Source organism: Biomphalaria glabrata, chromosome 7 (genome assembly GCF_947242115.1).
Source record: "Biomphalaria glabrata chromosome 7, xgBioGlab47.1, whole genome shotgun sequence".
Taxonomy (NCBI): Eukaryota; Metazoa; Mollusca; class Gastropoda; family Planorbidae; genus Biomphalaria; species Biomphalaria glabrata.
The window spans coordinates 254031-275881 of NC_074717.1; the positions used below are offsets into that span (position 1 = coordinate 254031).

Sequence of the window (21851 nt, forward strand, 5' to 3'; positions counted from 1 at the left end):
AGTAATAAGGAAAATGTTTCTTACATAAACATTAATGCACAATAAAATAATGTTTAAAATGCTAGCACAATACAAATGTCTAGAATAAAAACATAGAGCCCGGAAGCTCAAAATTGGAACCAGTGAAATCTGCCCGTGTGGAGTGTCACCAGATAATGCCGACCATGTCCTCCAAAACTGCTCTCTTAACCAAGTGGCCCGTACTAGACACTGGCCCCAAAACACCTCAATAGAAAGAAAACTACACGAAGAGCTCCCTGATTTGGAAACCACTGCGCAGAGCTCCCTGATTTGGAAACCACAGCGCAGTTCATCACATGTATTGGTCTAGTCATCTGAAAGCTTTAACATAAAATGAGAACGAAGAAGAAGCATAGAACCTACTGATAACATTTGTGTTGGTGGAGCCAGGAGAACCTACCCATAGCTTTTGTGGAGATATCTACCTTCTACAAGTTTCTTTACAGATCTACTTGATAAGACCATATACACTATAAACACTTATGTACATACACTTATGTGATTCAATGTAGTTAAGACTGCCCAAATGAAGCTAGTCACAGTTAGTAATGTTGTGGAGTATATTTGTAAAAATTGTACACTATCAAATAGCCCACTTTCTTCTGTAGGCGATGACGTCATTCATGGTATTAATATTTTGTGCAACATTTTATTCCTTGTGGCATTGTCATGAGTGACGTAATTCATCAGCTCTTATTTTGGGGGCATTTTCGCCTTATTGTAATTGATAGACAAGATGTACATTTTGAGGTCCTGAATGAATCTTGGTTTTATACTACTGGTCAGCCTTACCATATTGCCTTGGATTTGTTCTTGTTAGGACTATTTGACCTCTGTTTAGGGTGAGTTGTATTTTATATTGTAACGATATTCTTTAAACAGATTTGTTCGTATTTCTAGTTTTAGAAATTGTCTGTTATTTTTATAAGGTTTCAGTTAATTATTTCATTGTTGATTCAATGCTGTGGGTTTTTGGTATTACCCTGGACATTGTGGTCGTCATCTTTGTATTGTTGGTCAGAAGTTAATAACAGTTCTAATATGCTGCTATCATGATTGATGTCCGTTGGCAGTTTATACAGAACTTATTACAGAGACGAATCTTTGGCATACGATATGAAACTGTGATGTTGAAGTCAGTGTTTTCAAGCAACATATTGGTGCTTACTTTTATTTATGCTTTTTAAAGTTATTACTTACAATGAATTTATGACTTTTTATCTTTATATTTATTTGTTAAAAATTATCATTCACATTATTCCTTTCGATATTATTGTATAAATATTATTCTATTAAATTCATATTTTATTTTAACTTATCATACATATTGTTTATTATTTTATGAACAAACTGAGTGTGTACTGAGTGTGTATGGTATGTCTGTTAGGCTGAACTTCGAAACTATGTATAATCATCAAGCAAAAGATAACAATTATTCTTTAATACACACACATATTGCAATTAAAATTTTACTTAATTACCTAGACATTTAAAAATCTAATCATAAATAAAGTCCTGACAGGACAGGCATTATTTAGATTGTCTTTACAATAATTTTAAAAAAATGTTAAACCATATAAATACGTAATAACCATTGGGAGGACTAATTCACAACAATAACAACTGAATCATAGTTCTACAAATGACAAGAAATAAAATGGCTGCCACTAGAATGATTGTAGGAATCAGGAGAACACAAAAGAGTTCTTCTGTCAATATACAAGGTGTTTAAATGTAAAAAAAAATAATAAAACATAAAAAAACAACAACATAGAAAACACTTTTTTGTCCCCCCCCCCCCCTTTTCCACTAAAATTAATTTCAATGAGTGGTTGTGCTAGTAATCTAGCAAATTACATTTTTAAAACTCCCTCACAATTGTATCTATTTTAACAATGGTAGTAGACATGGCTAAGAAAAAAAAATGTTTCATTACTTTTATATGATTAACGTTTAGTAGATTTGAGAGTGCAAAAGTTAAACAAAAGCATAAACTAAGATGAACTCTTTTCAATAATCAAGGTGATAGTCCAGCCAGCAAAACCAATGTTTTGATGAAGCAAGTTTTATCCAGCAAAACTTTTGCAGTTTGTCTAATGAATGGAATAATGACAAATTTATGTGGTCAAATAAAAACAAGTATCATCTGGAGATCTAATACAAATGTCACTGGTAAACTTTAAGAACAGTTCTAGAGAAAAGAAGATATGTGTTAAAATAAATAAAGATCTATACAAACAAATATACACTTATAAATGTATGAAATAAGAGTAATTAGCCACAGAGAAACTGAAGTGAAACTCGTTAGTAAAAATCATGAGCTATTGTAATATACAATATTTATATAATATTTAACTTTTTTTTTCAGTTTATGTTGTAATAAATGTTTCTATGACAAAATAATTCACACTTTTTCATATTGAGAATAATTCAAGTTGGAGGTGATGACATTTTTAAATTGACCTTATAAAACAACAAAACAATTTTAAGTCTCAATAAACTAATCTTTTTGTAGGACTGAATACTATTTTTAAATACTAGTCCAAAAACCCCACCCTGAAAAAGAAATAATTTTTTTCTTTCTGTTCTATCAACATTTAATAAATCCAACAAGTTTTTTAGGTCTATGAAAAATTGGACAGGAAATAAAATCATGTATTGATGTGGACAAAACTCAAAAGGGATGATTTAGGTCAGTGCTGCCCAACCTTTTCCAGCCTTAAGGCTGAATTTCTTATACATGTCATGGGCCACACAAAAAAAGGCAAGTCCAATGAAATTAGTCTCTGCACCATGAGCAGAAGCTTCAAAAGCCAAACTGCACTGCATCATGGGTCAGATATGGCCTACAGGCTCTAGGTTGGGTAACACTGTTTTGGATGCATACATTCTTTTTAAGAATGCAAAAAAAAGACATGAAAAAATGTGCATCTATTTTTATTATTATCTCGGATTGCCAATAGAGGTTACCATGTTCTAAGATACATAACAAAACAGTTTTAAAAAATGTGATATGTTAGTTTCAAATTATTTTTTATATTTCAAAGATTTGATAAAACATTGTTATTAAACAAATAAATGTATCATTAGCAAAGATGAAAATGAGGAGAAAAGAAGCAAAGAAAACTGCCTACAAAATCGTTGTGTGTATTTATTTAAGAGGACTTTTCCCCTCTTGAAAACATGCACTGGCTGAAAATCCTTTTTACATTGGTTGTTAGCAACAGTCAATAAATAATATTTTCCTGTGCATTAGCTTATTACCAATATGCAGTAGTTCCTTGCGTATTGGCTAAGCCAATCTGCCACCCAAATCTTGAATGCAATAAGCTTTTGAAAATGAGTCATCTTTAAGTTTTAAGGAGATTTTTTAAAATGTTCATTTTTATGAAAGAGACAAAATTCCTAGTGCACTGGCTAATCAAACAGAGCTCCCAATAAACAAATAATGCCCAAGTGGACTTATCAGACATTTGAAATACAAACTATTACACCTGGTTAAAATTGATACTTATGAATTAACTCAGTTTAATTTTTATTGGAACCAACTTTTTAAGAAGCCTATCACAAACTTCATCTTTTTAACATGCTGCAGGTTACCTTTGTAAAGAATTGAAGAAAGTGGGCCTCAAGTTTGGTAGACATTTGTGTTTTTCAAATACAACAACAACCAAACCATCTGTTTGTTATCTCAGCATTGAAATAAAGGTTTCAGGTCGGGATGAGAGGTCAATATCTGGAGAGGATTTTTCACTCATAGTTTCCAAGTTCTGTTTTGGGCTGGGCATAGGGTCACATGTGTTCTCCACATCAGCACTGACCTGGGATGAGCATTTGCTGCTACAAGTAGCATCACTGCAGCCACCATTACAGCCAAAGCAAACATCATTAATGTTATTGTCTTGATAGGATGAGTTCTGCTTTTACTTACAGGAGAATGTTTTGAGATTGGCGAGTGCCTAGCAGCAGAAGTGGATGAGTTTTTGCCACAACGAACTTGATGTTTTTTAATGTTGTTAACCTAGTCTCTTGCCCATCTGCTTCATCTTCACTTTGATACTCCCTGATTGCAGTGGCAGGTCCCAAAAAGTTTAATGTCTTAGCATAGGTCAGTAGGATGAAGCTCTGCAGGGTTTAGTTTGTCTGATGTTTGGGTGTCCAGTGAAGCTTCATATGTAGATTGTGATTTGAGCAGAGAGGTAATGTCTTTCATAGACCCTCTGCTGTTATTGCGACGATGACGAGACTTCCTGGCACGCATTTTCGTAGGGGGTGGTGGTACCAGCTAAGACCTGGTTGTCATGCTTCCTTCTGTGTTTTTTTATAGAGTCAGGCCTAAAGTCAAAAGAGAAAAAAAAAGTGTCTTTATTTTTGTTACCTCATCTCTATCTCTTAAAAAAAAACAACTAGATGTATAACATTCTAAAATTCATTTATTTTTATTTTTCTGAATACCAAACTATTGGTCCTAATAGCACAGTCCACAGCAACCCTTTCAAAACTTAAAATAATATGGAAAGATAAGGGCTTAGCCCTCGGCACCAAAATCAGACTGATGTGCTCCCTGGTCATGGCCACATTTTTATATGCTTGCGAGTCTTGGACACTGACTGCAGAGCCAGAGAGGAGGATCCTAGCAATGAAACTGAGATGCAACAGAAGGATCCTAGTTATCACATTCAAAGACCACATTTGAAATTTGAGACAGGGTTACTGCAGCGATCGGACCCCATGATGACCTGCTAACTATTGTAAAAAATGCAAGCTTAAAATCTATGGCCATATAACAAGATCTACAGGGCTTGCAAAGACCTTCCTTCAGGGAACAGTACCAGGAAAAAGAAGAAGAGGCAGACAGAGAAAGCGATGGGAGGACAACATAAAAGAATGGACAGGCCTGCCATTGAAATAGGTTTTAAAGAAGGCAAAAGACAGGGAGGAATGGAGAAAGACATCGAAAAGTCTTGCTTGGTGCCCCAATGATCCAACAGACTAAGGGATAGGTCAAGGAATACCATTTTCATATTGTGACATATACATATTTAATAAGTCAAACATTTATAGGTCTAATGGCAGGTCATTTATCTGTACATAACTCAGCCTGTGCATCCTAATACCATTTGGTGAAGATTTTCCTTCTCGTGTGGAGTTTTTTTAATCTCCCATCGAGCGCCTCCCCAGGTGGCAGATAGGGGAATGCCCTCCAGATATGGTGGGTACAGGGGAAATTAAAATACCCGGGGTGGACCAAAATCAAACCTGCTGCCTTGTAGGAAGTGGAGGGATCCACAAAGGCTAGGGCACCTTACCCAAAAATAAAGGCAGCTATCCAGAGAGCTGAAAGGGGCAGCCCCCCAGATGGTTATGCACAGGGCTAACAACTCTGTCATATAAAAAAATACTGTTACAAAAGCTAATACACACAAGAAAACCCGGACAGATCTCAACTGAAAACGACCTAGGCCTGGAAAAGGACATGATTTTTGTTTTGCAACATGGAACGTGCAAAGCCTTTATAGAGCAGGTGCGCTAGCCCAACTTACTGAAGTGTTAAAGAAATATAGGATACCCCTTGTAGCCCTACAGGAAATCAGGTGGAAAGACTCAAACATTCTCAGAACCAAGGAGTATACTATATTTTATAGTGGTGGAAGCACTAACAACTTAGGTACAGGTTTTGCTGTTAAAAAGGTAATGTCATTGGATTTAAACCTGTAAGTGATAGACTCTGCTCACTACGTTTGAGAAGAAAATTCTTCAACATATTATTCATCAATGTCCATACCCCTACTGAAGATGCAGATGATAATACAAAAGAAGCCTTCTATGATGGACTGGAAAGAATTTATGAAGCACCATAGCATGACATAAAAATAGTCCTAGGAGATTTCAGTGCAAAAATTGGAAAGGAACCAGCATTCAGACCAACAATTGGCAAAGAAAGCTTACATGAAGAGACCAACAATAATGGCATAAGATTAGTGGATTTTGCATCAGGAAAAGGAATGTCTATCAGCAGCACAAAATTCCAACATAAGAATATTCATAAAGTTACCTGGATCTCACCTGATGGCAACACCCAGAATCAAATAGATCATATACTCCTAGATAAGAGACATGGATCAGACATACTAGATGTTAGAAGTTTCAGAGGAGTAAATGCTGACTCAGACCACCTAATAATAAAAGCTAAACTTAGACAAAGAATAAGTACCATTCTTCTTCTTCTTCTTCTAGCCAGCTTTATTGCTGCTGAGCTCTTTTGCAGACTGTGCCAAGGAAAAAAAGTGTGCTATTTTCTTCAGTTGTTCAGCACTGCCGTACAGGGTGTTGGTTATGTTGGGCTGTGGTAGAAGTAGGGTCTGCCTAAGGTGGATTAGGGAGGGGCATTCAAAGAGGATATGGTTTAGGGTTTCAAAGGGGTGGGCGCAGTGTTTGCAAAGGGGAAGTTGTGTAGAGTTTATTTTGTTCAGGTGGTAATTTAATAGAAGTGTGTGTCCTGTTCTTAGTTGGAAGATTGTAGATTGTTCTTTGCGGGGGAAGAAGTTAATACTATCCAGTTTGTTAGGCGTAGTCATTTCTTTGTACATGGCTCTGCCTGTGTTTCCTGATGCCCATTGGTTGAGCCACTCCTCTTTGTGATTGTTGACTAACATTGACCTTAGGGTGAGGTAGTTAACAGGTCTATCTGGTTGTTTCATAGATGAACCAGCCTTTGATAGCTTAATAAGTACCATACACAATTACCAAAGACAGAGAGCACAGCAATATGATAGTCAAAAACTCACAAAGGATCCATTTGTTGCAGAAACTTATAGAACGGCACTCCAAACACAACTGACAACATTAGAAAAGGACTGCGAAAATAACATAAATGAGCATTGGGAAATAATAAAGCATGCTATCAAAAGAACAGCAGAAGAGGTCGTTGGATTTAAACAAAAGAACAAGAGAATGGGGTGGTATGATGATGAATGCAGACAAATTATAGAAGAGAAAAACAATGCTCGGATGATAATGCTACAGAGAGAAACCAGAGACACTAGACAGCAATACAATGAAGCAAGAAGAAGGGCCACAAAAGTTGTGAGAAAGAAAAAACGGGAATGGGAAAAGTCCAAGATTTTTTGAGGAACTAGCAAAGGAGGGAGACATGAGAGGAATGTATATGAAAATTAAAGATGAAAAGAACGGATTTCAAGCTAGATCACACATTTGTGAGAACAAAGATGGTCAGCTTATTACAGAAAACAGCAGGGTAATTGAAAGATGGACTGAATACTTTGAGGAGATCCTAAATACCACAGAAGATGGAAATAATGGAGAATATGAACTGCCACATGGGGGACCAGATCCCTTAGTGAACCCTCCAACACTCATTGAAACATCAGAAATAATTAGGACCATGAAGAATCACAAATGTAAAATGTAAATGTAAAAAAAACCAAAGAAATGATAATCGATTTTCGTAGGGACAAGAAGGGAAATGATATTGTTTCTGTAGCTGGAGAGACTATTGAAATTGTGCAAACCTTTAAATACCTTGGTACTATCCTAGACAATAAACTAAATTTTACTGCAAATACTGATTATATCAGCAAAAAAGGGCAGCAAAGATTACGACTACTAAGAAAACTGTCCTCGTTTAATGTTAGCGAAAAGGCCTTGGCTATGTTTTATCATGCTCACATCTGCAATATTTTAAGTTTCAATATCACTGCCTGGTATGGCAATCTGAGCATTAATAATAAGAATAAACTTTATAGAATCCTAAATGCTGCTGGCAAAATCATTGGCAAAAAACAAACCCCATTTGGTCAGTTGTTTGAGACAAACATCTATAAAAAAGCTAACAAGATCCTCGAAATAAAGAATCACCCTTTGTGTCAGGATTTTGTGATTTTACCATCACAAAAGAGATACAAGACACCGATAGCAAAGACAAACAGACACAAACACTCTTTTGTTCCCCAGGCAATCAAATCATTAAATAAGAACAATCTGGTATAAACTTTGTCACATGTAAATTATGAGTGCGTCTGGTGTGAATGTACACTTTGGTTTCTTATAGTTATAATGTTTTTTGTTTGGTGTAATGCACAAATTGTAAGACAAATTTCCTTACGGATAATAAAGATTATTATTATTATTATTATTATTATTATTATTAAAGCACCAGGAGAGGACCGAATCACAGCAGAACTAATTAAATATGGAGGGAAAGACTTACATTCCCAAATACACAGACTAATATCAAGAATTTGGGAAGAAGAAGTAATACCAACAGAATGGGAAACGGCTCTTATAACCCCAATACACAAAAAAGGATCCAAGTTAAAGTGCTGTAATTACAGAGGAATCTCTCTACTAAATGTGACTTATAAGATACTGTCTAGGCTTATAACAAAGAGACTTGGAAAATATTCAGAAGAAATCTTAGGTGACTACCAATGTGGTTTCAGACCCAACAAATCCACAACCGACCACATCTTCACACTAAGATGTATACTAGAAAAATGCCATGAATACAACATACCAATCCACCAACTCTTTATAGACTATAAAATGGCTTATGACAGTATCAGAAGGAAATCGTACATGACATCTACAGGATTTTGGAATACCCAACAAGCTGACAAGACTTATACATATGACATTAAACAACTCAAAAAGCAAAGTCATAATACAAGGAAAACACTCACATGAATTTAGGATTAAACGAGGATTAAGACAAGGAGATGCAATTTCCTGCATGCTTTTCAATTTGACACTGGCGAGAGTTATAAGAAATATACACATAAACACAAGGGGAACTATTACTAACTACTTCAGGAGAGAAAACATGGGTCCACAACCAACAGGGACAATATATAGCCAACCTCTACAATACCTTGCTTATGCCGATGACATTGCCTTATTGGGTAAAGAAATCTCTGACATCGCTAGAGCCTTCACACAACTAGAAGAAACATCTCGACCAGCAGGACTTGAGGTCAATGACAGTAAAACCAAGTACATCAAAATGACAAGAGACAATCAAACAGAGGGACAGCATATCAAAATCAAAGACCACGAATTTGAAAACGTCCAAACTTTCAAATATCTAGGAAGTACTATTAATTTCAAAAATGACCTACTAACAGAAATAAAGGAAAGAATAGCAGGAGGCAACAGAGCATTTTATAGCACCCACCATTTACTTAAGAGCAAAACGATTTCAAGGAAAACCAATAAAATAATATACAAAACCATAATAAGACCGGCAGCAATGTATGGAAGTGAGACCTGGACACTGACAAAGACATCTGAAAATTTACTTAACACTTGGGAAAGAAAAATTCTTAGGAAAATCTATGGTGCCATACAGGATGAAACAGGGTGGAGGACACGCACTAACCATGAGATATATCAATTGTATGAAGACCCACCAATAGTGAACGAAATAAAAAAGAACAGACTACGTTGGGCAGGTCAACTTGAAAGAAGGTCAGACAACAGAGGAGCCAAAATCGTTTACAGACAAAAACCAAAAGGCAGGCAACTTAAAGGCAGACCCCGAATGCGATGGATTGATGATGTAGAAGCAGATCTGAAGCAGCTTGGGGTCAGGGCATGGAGATGAAAGGCCCAGGAGAGATCTGAATGGAAGGATGTGTTGAAGCAGGCCAGAGCCCTCCATGCGCTGTAGCGCCACAGGGATGAATGGATAAAGATTTTCTTTATGATTGCTAGTTAATATTTACTTAACAGTGTAGTAAATTACAAGTCTTATCAGTTCCTCAATTGAGGACCCTAACTTTGACATTATGTCTACCTTGTCATTTAACTTTAGCCTAAAAGTCCGCCTCTTTATTTCCTTTCGTAAGTCTATCTTTTCATTTCTCTTTATGCCTACATGGCCAAGGATCCCTTATGGTATGATAGTGGAGTGTGAGCTATAGATTGTGAAAATAAAGATACACTCACACAACAAGAAAATTTACTTACATGGTGACTTCAGACTCTGACCTATGTGTCAGTTTTTTTACCAAGTCAATCTAGCTTTTCTAGAACTTTTATGACTGGACGAATTATACTCTTTCTAGTATTATTGTACATAGTCAGTAATTGTTCTCATCTGATAAAAAAAAATTCATTATTAAAATTGAATGTTTGCCATGATACAAAATAATCATACAGAAAATAAAACATCAACATCATAAATAAGTAAGGGTCAGGTTAGGGGGTATTTAAACTTATGAATGAAGAGGTGAAAAGATCCAAAATTATTTCACATAACTTGGGTTCTTGGGTTCAAAATCCATTTGTTAACATTGAACTTACCACTGCTGGGTCTAATTTAAATAAGATACCGGGTATGCACTTCAGGGCCCAAAGTCATAAAGTCATTTTTTTCAATATTTTGATTATAACAACAAAGTTTATGCTAAACATAAATTCTAATACAAAATAGAAAATGTGTTTCAAAATATATATTTTACATGTGAGGAACATTCTACCTTTAAAAATAAGATAAATGTTAAGCTAAATTATTCCTATGTGCAAAAATTTGTTATTACAAAAATTTGGGAAACACTTATTTGGATACATTTAATGATACATACATAAATAAACAGCAGCACATGGGACCGAGTTTTTAAATGAGAGAAAGTAGTGAATTAAATGCGAGGAAAATAAGGGACTGCACCAACCAACGCTCGAACCAGTGACAATTTGCATATAGGCGAATGACTCTGGACCAAAAGAATGTTTTTCGGACATTCCGATGGTCTAGAGGTTAAGTTTGCTTAGTGTGTTATCGCTAGGCGGTGTTGTTGTTTGCAGGTTTTTTATCCATATATTGTAATTAGAAAATGAGAATACCTCAGATCCTTTCTTAGAATATCTTGATGATAGTGACAGAATCTGTGTCTTTCAGTTAAGGACTTCATAGAAATTCAGAAAAGTCCTCCCGACTGAACCAAAGTAATTCAGCAGAGGCAATCTCAAGGTGCATGAGAATTTGTCTAAATGATGGTCGATTTTTGAGCTTTGCACTCCTGAAAAAAAGAGAAAGATATTTACTATTCTTTGGTGATGGTCTTTTTTTTTTAAGGAGTGTGTTGATGATTTTATAAATTTCATTTATATAATGTGTGGTAAATATTGCACATATTTTAGTCAATTAATAATAGTTAACATTGTTTGCATAAAAGTATCACATATGATAAAGATTTCAGACATGAAAACTAATGTACAGCTGTGTCTGCTGGTTAAATAGTTCATTTTTGTGTCATCTTAAACATCTTATTTCTCATTTTTAGTTCTAAAATGGCAATTATAATGTTTATTCTGACTGGCTTTATAACAATGTCATTGAAATTATATATATATCTTTATCTAAAAAAAGTAATTACAGCAACAACAACACACAAAAAATGATGAAAACTTAAGGAATCATATCTTGCATATCAATACTAAGACTATATCTTGCATATCAATACTAAGACTAAGACTAAGACTGCTTTATTGATCCTTACGGAAATTTATTGTGATTATGAGTGTGGACACCTAAGACCATAAAGTCATATCATAAAATACAGGTAAATTATTTTTTTTAGGCAGGAGAAATTGCACCAGGCTACTTACCAAATGTCTACTTTTTCATTTCACTGCACATTTTATTTCAAATGTGCTTCTGATGCCATTCAGGTCACAGTGCCAGCGAATGACATTTTAGTGCTTTTTGTTTTTTTATTCCACTCTCGGCTGGTTCCTGACAATATCATTGGATGCCACAAGAACACTGCAGACAAAACGAAACAAAACAATTTTTGAAATAATTCTTTTTAAACATAATCACAAAATGATTGCTGAGAGGTTGGTAGTGACAGCATTCCAAAAGTAGGTAGAAACACACATATTAGTTCTAGCTAATTGCACTAATAGAAAAACCCAGTTTCAGGTAAAACTTAAACAATTTACCGCTACATCATTAAAGAATTTAAAGAATTTCTAAAACAAGAAGGATGTTTCTCTCTGCACTTTCAAGTATGAATGAAAATCTCTGACAAAGGAACATAGCTACTGTAGTATATAATCTGCATGTTTAAGTTCCTGCATAGGACAATTAATATAACAATTTTTTTTGTAATAAAATAAACTTAGCTTTCAGCATAGGAAACTTATTGCTATTACTATGACATCTTTCATAATATAATATACAGGTTTGGAGAAAGATTCAAATAAACAGATTTAGAGGATTAAGATAAAAAACCAGAGTTAGCATGTAAAGTTGTGCAAATAAATTATCAAGCCATACAGCTAAGAATGTGATACAATCTAATCAAGATTTCAATCTTATGTGAGTCCTTACTGCTGCTTAATTACTCAAAACTTCAGAAAGTAAAATATTCTCATTTGACATCTGAAGGAAATATGTTGTCTTGTGTCTATCCTCTACAGTTATTTTGCTAATTTCCTGTCTACCCCATCACCTCCTTTGGTTTATAACACAATTTAAAAAAAACTATTTTCTATGAGAAGTTTCAAAACTGGATCACACTCACAATGACCTGCTGACTACAGCCAAAAAAATGGGTACTAAAACTTAATGACCAATTACAAGGTTCTCAGGGTTTGCAAAGACTCTCTCTTCAAGGAACAGTACCAGGAAAAAAGAAGAGGCAGAAGGAGAAAGTGATGGGAAGACAACATTAAAGAATGGATGGGTCTGTCACTGAAAAGATTCTATTCAAGGCAAAAGACAAAAAAAAAAATGGATATACTAAGGGACAGGTGAGGATGATATACAGAGATAAATATACAGCTTAGAGATTTTTTAAATTAATAATGAAAATTATACTTTGCGTACATTTTTAAAAAGATAAATTTTAAATTGACTTTAAACCCAGCTGTCACTGATCACATCCAGGGAACAATAATGTTTGTTTTTTTAGCAGGAATGTCTAAAACTTATTGTTTTAAATTAAAAAAGAAGTCTGACAGATTTAGTACTGGTGTCGATTGTTATTGCTAGTACTTATATTACAAATTTGTGTTTTAGTCATGTTAGGAAAAAACATTTTCTAAAAAAGTGTCTTTACTAAAAAACCCACTGCAGTCAATGAGTTAAAAGATATTGGAAAATGCAAAAATACAAGAAAACCTACTTGAAGGCTATAATGTTTGGGTGATTCAGTTAGCTTAAGTTCCAAATGTCTGTCTGACATCTCTGACTTTCTTGACTGCTTTTTCATTACAGAGTTTGCCAAGAAACACAGGCCCATGAGCTCCACTTCCCAGCCACTGGAGATCTGTGATACTTTCAAATGGAATTTCCCAATCATCAGAAGAGGAAACTGAAATAAAAACATTAGATTATAAGGATAATATGGTCTTTGTATTAACTGAAGGGTACTTTTTCAAAACTTAAGTTTAAAGCTTGCTGGTCTCACCAGCACCGCACAGTCTGTCTGAGCCTAGCCAATTTCCTCCCACATACTAACATTGATGTCTGCAAACCTGATAGACCAACTGCAGACATCAATGTCAGACTAAAATATAGTCTAGACTTTAATTATAAATATTATTAGAAATATATAGGTAGCCCATAACATGAGTGGCCACAACCCAGACCTAATGATATGGGCTTTAGACTGTGATGGTGGTTCTTAGTTTAAAATGTCAATAATTAAAGGGAAGAAAATGATTGAAGGATTAAAAAAAGAAGATGGCCGAGGAGAAGGTTGCAAAGCAATCAATCTACTTAGATATCAATGGAGATAGTAGAAGAGAGATAGAGTCAACAACAACTTAGATATGAATGGAGGTAGTAGAAGAGAGATACAGTCAACAACAACAAAAAGATTTCAGGAGTTCTCAGTCCTACTTCAAAATGTATATATATTAGGGGTGCACCGGATAGTCGCTCCGGCTTCTGCCGAATATTCAGCACTTTTTCACTATCCGGTACTATCCGGCTCCGGTCGGATATCACTACCGGATAGTAAACCGGATAGTAAAAGCTACACCTGTATTTCTATTAATATTGTTATGCGCCTCTGCGCTAAGTTTTTCCAGATACGCCAAATGGAGGTAACTTAAATATCGAAACAACACAGGCGAAAGGCAAACAATATAAAGGTAGTCGACACTGATAAACGATGTCCAACAAGAAGTTTAAACTAAATCTCCATGTTAATAAAAATAAACAAATACTCATAAAGTGGACATGATTAAACAATGTCAGTTCTGAAATACATTAACTTCTTTGTTTCAAATAAAAGAATCTGTTTTTAAAACTATAAACTATGACTATGCACCAAATATTTTTTAGTACAAAGACAAGGCGTGTTAATTTAAATAGAAATAAGACTTTACATTATAAATTTGCATTACATACATAGCAGCGATGTCTGGCACATTTTAAAAGCTTGTCTTGACCCTTGAGTGGTCTAGTAAACATGTAATATTCCTTAACTACGACACGCTGATAATCTGTCTAGATGTGTGGGTATATCTCCAGAGGTAGAGATGAGCAACCCCCACCTCTTTTTGTTTGTTTAGTCCATAACATTGAGTTCACAGATAGGCAGCTTACCACATCAAGCCAGATGTCAACGTGTTGACACTTTCCAGAGGTCACATCTTATGAGGTAACTGAGTTTGTTTACTTGGAGAAGAATTTTTATTAGGGGCGGGACTACAAGCCAAATCTCTATAAGGTTAATCTGGTATGAGTTTGTTTATTATGAGATAGGTTGTCAATCAAGGGTCTGGACCACAAGCCACACCTTTTATACTATTTTCCGGGACAATAAGTTTGTTTACTTTAAGTCTCAATTAGGAGGCTGGACTACAAGCCAAACAGACACTGACCAGGGGTATCTTTAAAGGGAGGGCTCAAGAGACTCAACACCCCCAACTTCTTATTTGTTTAATCCATGACAATGTATTTATAGACATTGACCATTCTTAATTAAGCCAGAATGGATTAACGCAGATTGTTGAGACATATTGACACTGTCTAGAGGTGACTAGATGATGAGACTAAGTTTGTTTACTTGGAGAGAAATGTCATTTAGGGCGCTGAACACACGTTCGTTGCACAATAAAATAAAACAAATATGTGTATATGTGTGTGTATGTATTTTTCCCCCTTGTATTAAAACCTTTAGAAAGAAAGCTAATTTCATTGTTTAATTCTATTGACTTAATATATAAAGGAAAACCTTACAGTAAAATTTAACATCGCAGAAAATAAATTGATCTAAAGCACCACAATTAGATCTAGCAAACAAAGAAAAAATATGCTGGAATGTTAAGAAACACTTGACCTCTGTAACTAAGGTACAGATATAATTTATCTATATGCTTGACTGACCATGCCAATGTGTTATCTTTTGTTGCCTGCACACTAAACACTATTGCATATGCCCAAGGTAAAAAAAAACGCGTGAAGGTCAACACAATCATCTATACACACTACATTAGGACTACATGTGTAGGCTCACTACGTCTATCTGACCAGGTTGTTACAATCAGTCAAACATAAAGTCTATTTATGTTGGGTTTTTTTTGTAAGGAGGGTGTGGGTGATTTTTTTTCTTCTTTAGTTGGTTTTCCTAATTCTCTTAGATCTATATAACAGTAGATCTAAACATAGATATTAATAATAATAATAATAATAATAATAACAATAATCTTTATTATCCGTAAGGAAATTTGTCTTACAATTTGTGCATTACACCAAACAAAAAACATTATAACTATAAGAAACCAAAGTGTACATTCACACCAGACTCACTCATAATTTACATGTGACAAAGTTTATACCAGATTGTTCTTATTTAATGATTTGATTGCCAGGGGAACAAAAGAGTGTTTGTGTCTGTTTGTCTTTGCTATCGGTGTCTTGTATCTCTTTTGTGATGGTAAAATCACAAAATCCTGACACAAAGGGTGATTCTTTATTTCGAGGATCTTGTTAGCTTTTTTATAGATGTTTGTCTCAAACAACTGCCCAAATGGGGTTTGTTTTTTGCCAATGATTTTGCCAGCAGCATTTAGGATTCTATTAAGTTTATTTTTATTTTTAATGCTCAGATTGCCATACCAGGCAGTGATATTGAAACTTAAAATATTGCAGATGTGAGCGTGATAAAACATAGCCAAGGCCTTTTCGCTAACATTAAACGAGGACAGTTTTCTTAGTAGTCGTAATCTTTGCTGCCCTTTTTTGCTGATATAATCAGTATTTGCAGTAAAATTTAGTTTATTGTCTAGGATAGTACCAAGGTATTTAAAGGTTTGCACAATTTCAATAGTCTCTCCACTACAGAAACAATATCATTTTCCTTCTTGTCCCTACGAAAATCGATTATCATTTCTTTGGTTTTTTTTACATTTAATAATAAAAAATTATCTTTACAGTATTCCTCAATGTGTTCTAATTCTTTGAAATACTCATTTACGTCTGAGCTCTCTGAGAGCAGGGCAAGAAGAGCCGCATCATCAGCGAATTTTGTGAAGGAGCAACAAGAACTATCGGATTGAAAATCATTGGTGTACAAAATGAACCACAATGGCGATGTCACAGCCCCCTGGGGCGCCCCTGTATTAACTATGCGTTCATTAGATATAACATTGTTTACCCTAACCCTCTGAGCTCTCTGGGTCAAAAATTCATTAGCCCATAGTATTATGTATGGACTAATCTGCAACGCTTTCATCTTTTCAATGAGTAAATGAAGTTGTATAGTGTTAAAAGCTGATGAGAAATCCATAAAGAGCAATCTGACATAAGTGTTCGGTAAGTCCCGATGTTTGTAGACACAGTTTAAAATATTTAGGATGGCATCGTCTACACCTTTACCCTTTTGGTAAGCAAATTGTAAAGGGTCTAACTTATTACAAAGATCATTCAGAAGAAACATTTTAACCAATTTTTCTAAACATTTAGACACAATGGAAGTAAGTGAAACAGGTCTATAGTCATTCATTTCCTTCGGTTTGGAAACCTTTGGCACAGGTACAATAGGCCTCCAGACTACAATTAAATCTATGCTTCGCAACATTTAAGGCTCTGGCTATGAGTAGGTAAAATAGATGTTCCTGCTGTTAATAAAATATTGTTTGCCGCAAATGGATTAATAAATATATGACCTACTACGCTTAAGATTCCAACTATTAACTAACAGCTATCAGTATTAAGCCCTTGAAGCCATAACCAGAAGCAGTCTTTGGACTTAAAATTACAAGTCTGATGACCAGTTGTTGGTCAGAAATTCTTGAACACATACATCCAACCACCATACAAGCCATATGAGAGATTTACATTAGTAACTAGTTAATTATATACTAACATATTTTACATTGACTCTCCAACACACAGCCTTTATAGTTGGTGGCCTCGTACATACACAGAGAGACGCTCATGCTACACAGATTAATTTTTTTTTATAAATACTGTTAAGCTTTAATAAATCAATCAGTAACAGAGTTTAAAACAAAAAGGTAAATAAAAGGAAAAAAATAATACCAACAAATATAGGTATGTTATTTAACAGTTTCATAAAATGTTCAGCAATACAAGCTATTTACAAGACACTTAGGTATTCGGCTCCGGCCAAATATCAAATTTTACTATCCGGCTCCGGCCAGATATCAAAAAGTACTATCCGGTGCACCCCTAATATATGTAGCATAGGTATACTGTTTGTAATATAGTTACTCAGTATATCTTTACTTTTATAGTAGAAAAAGGATGATGAAAGGAGATAAAACTGTGAAATTGTTATAGTCATATGTTTTAATTGGTGGGAAGCATGTTCGAGAGGCCAAGTGCGCTGCGCTTGAATTTGGCTTGGCTTGGCTACCTAGAAGGGGGCTCGAGGTTCGACACCTGACTCGGGCAGAGTTGTGTTTACTGAGTGCCCTAAAGGCAGCACGGAAAACAAACTTCTAGATCCCCCCCCCCACTGGTCCACAAATGAGATTGGACCAAAATTGCTCTGAGCATGCTATAAGCATGAAAGTGGCACTATATAAAAGCTATTAAAATAATAAATTAATAATAATGATTTTTTTTTAAGTTATCCAAGAAATAGTTGCCAGCCAGGCAATTGATTTAACAAGAAATATGAACAATTTTAACTGCCTTTATGGCCTAACTTTTGGCAAACCATGAAAACATTAGTATTAAGTGCGTATGAGTGCGAGGTAGAACTTACTTGTTGCACCTATTCTTCTTGTGTCCCTTGCAATACAATTAGTAAGTATTATGAACCACATACTGGTCTTGCCTGAACTACTCTTCACCATAAGATGTACCTAAAAACAAACATAAAAGTATCTAGTTCAGTTGCTGCAAATAACTTCTTATAATCTTGTGACAAAGCAAGACATAGTGTGTAGATCAATGCAAAAGAATTTCAAGAATGGGTGGCTAACAATGCAGGGGAGATAGCTGGAATATAAAAGAAATTAATAGAACTACTCAGCAGATCACTAGTGGTGCTTAACTAACTACAAGATAAGTGTAGATATGGTCTGCTCATTTTTTCCCTATTACAATAAAAAAAATAAACAAAAAGATTTTTTTTTATTCACTACTTAACTACTATTATTTTTTACAAACAAAAACACAAACACTTGTTAGGCCTATCAGTTTGGCCATTGTAGATATTCTTATGAAACAGCTGTCCTCGAATTCTAGAAACACAGAGCTATATCTGATACCCATACTGTTAAAATAGTTGCTATATGTGTATATCCCCTTCAACACTTTTGAATCCATCAATAAAAAAGTCCGCATAAAAATGCTACCCCACAACTAACAAAATTTTCTAGCCCTCAGATTTATAAGCCACCTTTATTTTTTGTCTCTTTGATCATTCAATCGAATGGCCTGAAAACCAATATTATGGAATTTGCACAAACTTTTCCTAGGTTCATCAGTAGTAGTCTTATCTACCTACATTAAAATGCCCCCAAACACACATATAATATTTTTAAAGAAACACCCCCTCCCACAACACTACACTTTTTGGCCCTTGTATATTCAGTGGAACAACCAGTATTACAATCATTTCTTTATTTGCTACTTAGTCAACTCTTTACTTATTGATTTTTATTTTGTCATAGATCTGGATCTAGAAAGGCACCTTATTTAGAATAACCCATCTTTACAAACCATGTTATACCCCCACCCACCAAACACTTACACCTTTACACTTTTAACAGGCCCTTATATTCACTGTGACAATTTTTAGGACTTTAAATTTTTGCTTTAGAGTAAAGTTTTTTTTACACACACATGCTTTCATACAGATTAGAAAAACAAAACAAAAAAAAGTTTAAAATGCTGGCTCTCAAATATAGATAAGCTTGTAGAAATTGCAAATAAATTTTTATGGTAAATTTAACCGCTGCAGTTTCAATCTAGACAATAGCTTAGTTGTCTAAGGCTTCAGTTAAAAAGAATAGGTTAAATATTTGTATTTTATCATCCACTGCAAGTGTGAGAATTATTGATTTAATGAGTGAATGCATTTGTGGTCAGGACCAAGAATTTTAAATTGTATATATATATCATTTATATACCATATACCACTGAGTCATAACTAATTATTAAAAACAAAATGAAATGTATGTAGTCCATTGTAGGGCTTTAAATTAAAGTTGTGTTGCATGTGGAGGCATGGGATACTAAAATTCATGGCTTGGGGAGGGGAGCATTAGGATGTATGGTATATTATGACATATATTCAAAATTGTCAGATACCACAAATTTATGTAAATCTACATAAGAATCTAGTCTTGTTTTCTAGATCTAGATATGATCAGATGTGTATATATACCAGATCTATGTCTATGACTTATGACTGTCTATGAAGACTGAAGACCAATGTGAATGTCAATGAATTAGTTAATTTATAATTAGTCTATTAGACTGTCACTATATATTAAATTACTTAGAATCTAGAACTAAACAATAAGTTTAAGTTTGGAGTCTAGAAATAAACTGACACATTGAAAGGAACGCTGCTTTATTTGCATCAACAAGTTCTAGATCTAATAATAATTTTTTTAAATCTTCGTGAGACAGCGCGTGAAAAAAAGATAGATTCTAGATCTAAGATTCTATAAGCTAAAGCTAAACACACCAAAATCAGCTGGTATGCCATCCATGATCTTGGTTGACAACAACTGTTACAAGGGATGTTACTCCTAAACACCGAGTGGTGCAACCTATATAAAACACACATCAACTCGTTTAAAAAAAAAATTCGCATTATTTGTAGTGTTAAAAGAGATCTCCATGTCTAGTCTAGATATAACATGTAGGTCTGTGGTGATGACCTCCATGACAGTTCTAGTCTGTCTTGTATGTTACTATAATTATCTAGACTTTGCTATTAAAATTACGTCACTTTTAATGTCGCGTTAACATTCCGTCCATTTTAGCGCGCTAAAAAGTATTTTAAATACAACATAAGAATTAAAACATTTTCAATACATGCTTTTTCGTTGGTTTACAGTACAGATATTACTATTGAGGGAATTAGAAAATGTTTAGGGAGAAATTTTAAGGATTTAAATAATGTAAAACTACTAAATGCTTCCAAAATTCGACGAATTTCATTAGAATGGAACACTACTGATAAGCAATGCCTCAGTGAAACTGCCTGATCTCCCTTGGATGGGTCCATAATCCGGTGAAAACTGAGATTCTGAACTTATTTTTAAAACACCCTGTGTTTACATAACTCTACTTGAAATCATACAGACTTTTTTTTTAAGTAAAGGCGGTTGGTCGTTGTGCTCGTTAAATAGTAGGCCATAAAAACAGATAATTCCATATTCCTCCTATAGATCGCTAGTTCTAAAAGAGTAATTTAATTAACATTTGTCCACCACAAGGCATCAGGGGCGGACTGGTTGTTAAAACCGGTCCGGACATTTTTTATGCAATCCGGCCCCCAACTTGCCAAATGAGGGAGATCAAATTATACATCTCCTCAAAATCATTATGCTAAGTTTGATAATCTGACAAATACTGTGTTGAATGTTTCTAATTTCACTCACTAATTGTAGCTTCATGACATTCTTTTTCCTTTCGGGAGTATAGCATATTGAGCACATCAAAATAACTGAATCTCATTTTTGTTAGAGCATTGTAGGACAAAACTTTTCAAAGTGTACTAGAGACTTTGCTCTCCATAGTAGATTTAGGACGCCCCCATCTTGCTATGCTGTGAGCATAAAACACCTACGCATTTTTTACCAAGCCATAGACAGCAGCAACTTCTTGAACACAACTGACGGAATCATTCAAGATCAAGCTTAAGTTGATGTTAACGCACATTGTGATTAGGGCTAGCCACCATTTAGATAAGCGGGATGAAAGCAAAAAGAATATTATATCTTATCTTATCTTATATAATACAGGCGTTACTTCAAAAAAAGAAGATGATTACGCATATTAACAAATGACTTAAATTCTGCCAAGTAGGCTAACTGGTTTTCCTGGCTAGCTCAGGCAACCCATTCCATGCTCTAATAGCACTAGGGAAGAAGGAGTATTTGTAAACAGGGAGCAGCCATCTTGCAAAGAGCGCGTATAATCTTTTTACAATTTAATACGAGTCTTGGTGGCATTCATGCTTCCCTTTCACTGCCCCTACCGGCCCAATTGGGTTCTGGTCCACCGGGCATTTGCCCGAATGCCCATATAGCCAGTCCGCCCCTGCAAGGCATTACACTACCAGCGTTTTAACTCTCTCCCTCTCTCTCTCTCTCCTAAATCGTTGATTTGACCCAATTGAATTAAATTAATTTTTGGTTTT

The 21851-nt window shown here is 34.8% G+C and overlaps 1 long non-coding RNA gene across 1 annotated transcript; it reads right to left on the reverse strand.

Moving 5' to 3' along the window:
• Window positions 1-1435: 1435 nt before the first annotated feature.
• On the reverse strand, window positions 1436-20272 carry LOC106067791 (uncharacterized). Its single transcript, XR_008778818.1, has 7 exons — window positions 20169-20272; window positions 18234-18333; window positions 13173-13361; window positions 11650-11806; window positions 10885-11060; window positions 10009-10138; window positions 1436-4356 (listed from the first exon to the last, which is right to left on the reverse strand). It is a non-coding gene; the product is annotated as an uncharacterized LOC106067791 (long non-coding RNA).
• Between the last annotated feature and the right edge of the window lie 1579 nt (window positions 20273-21851).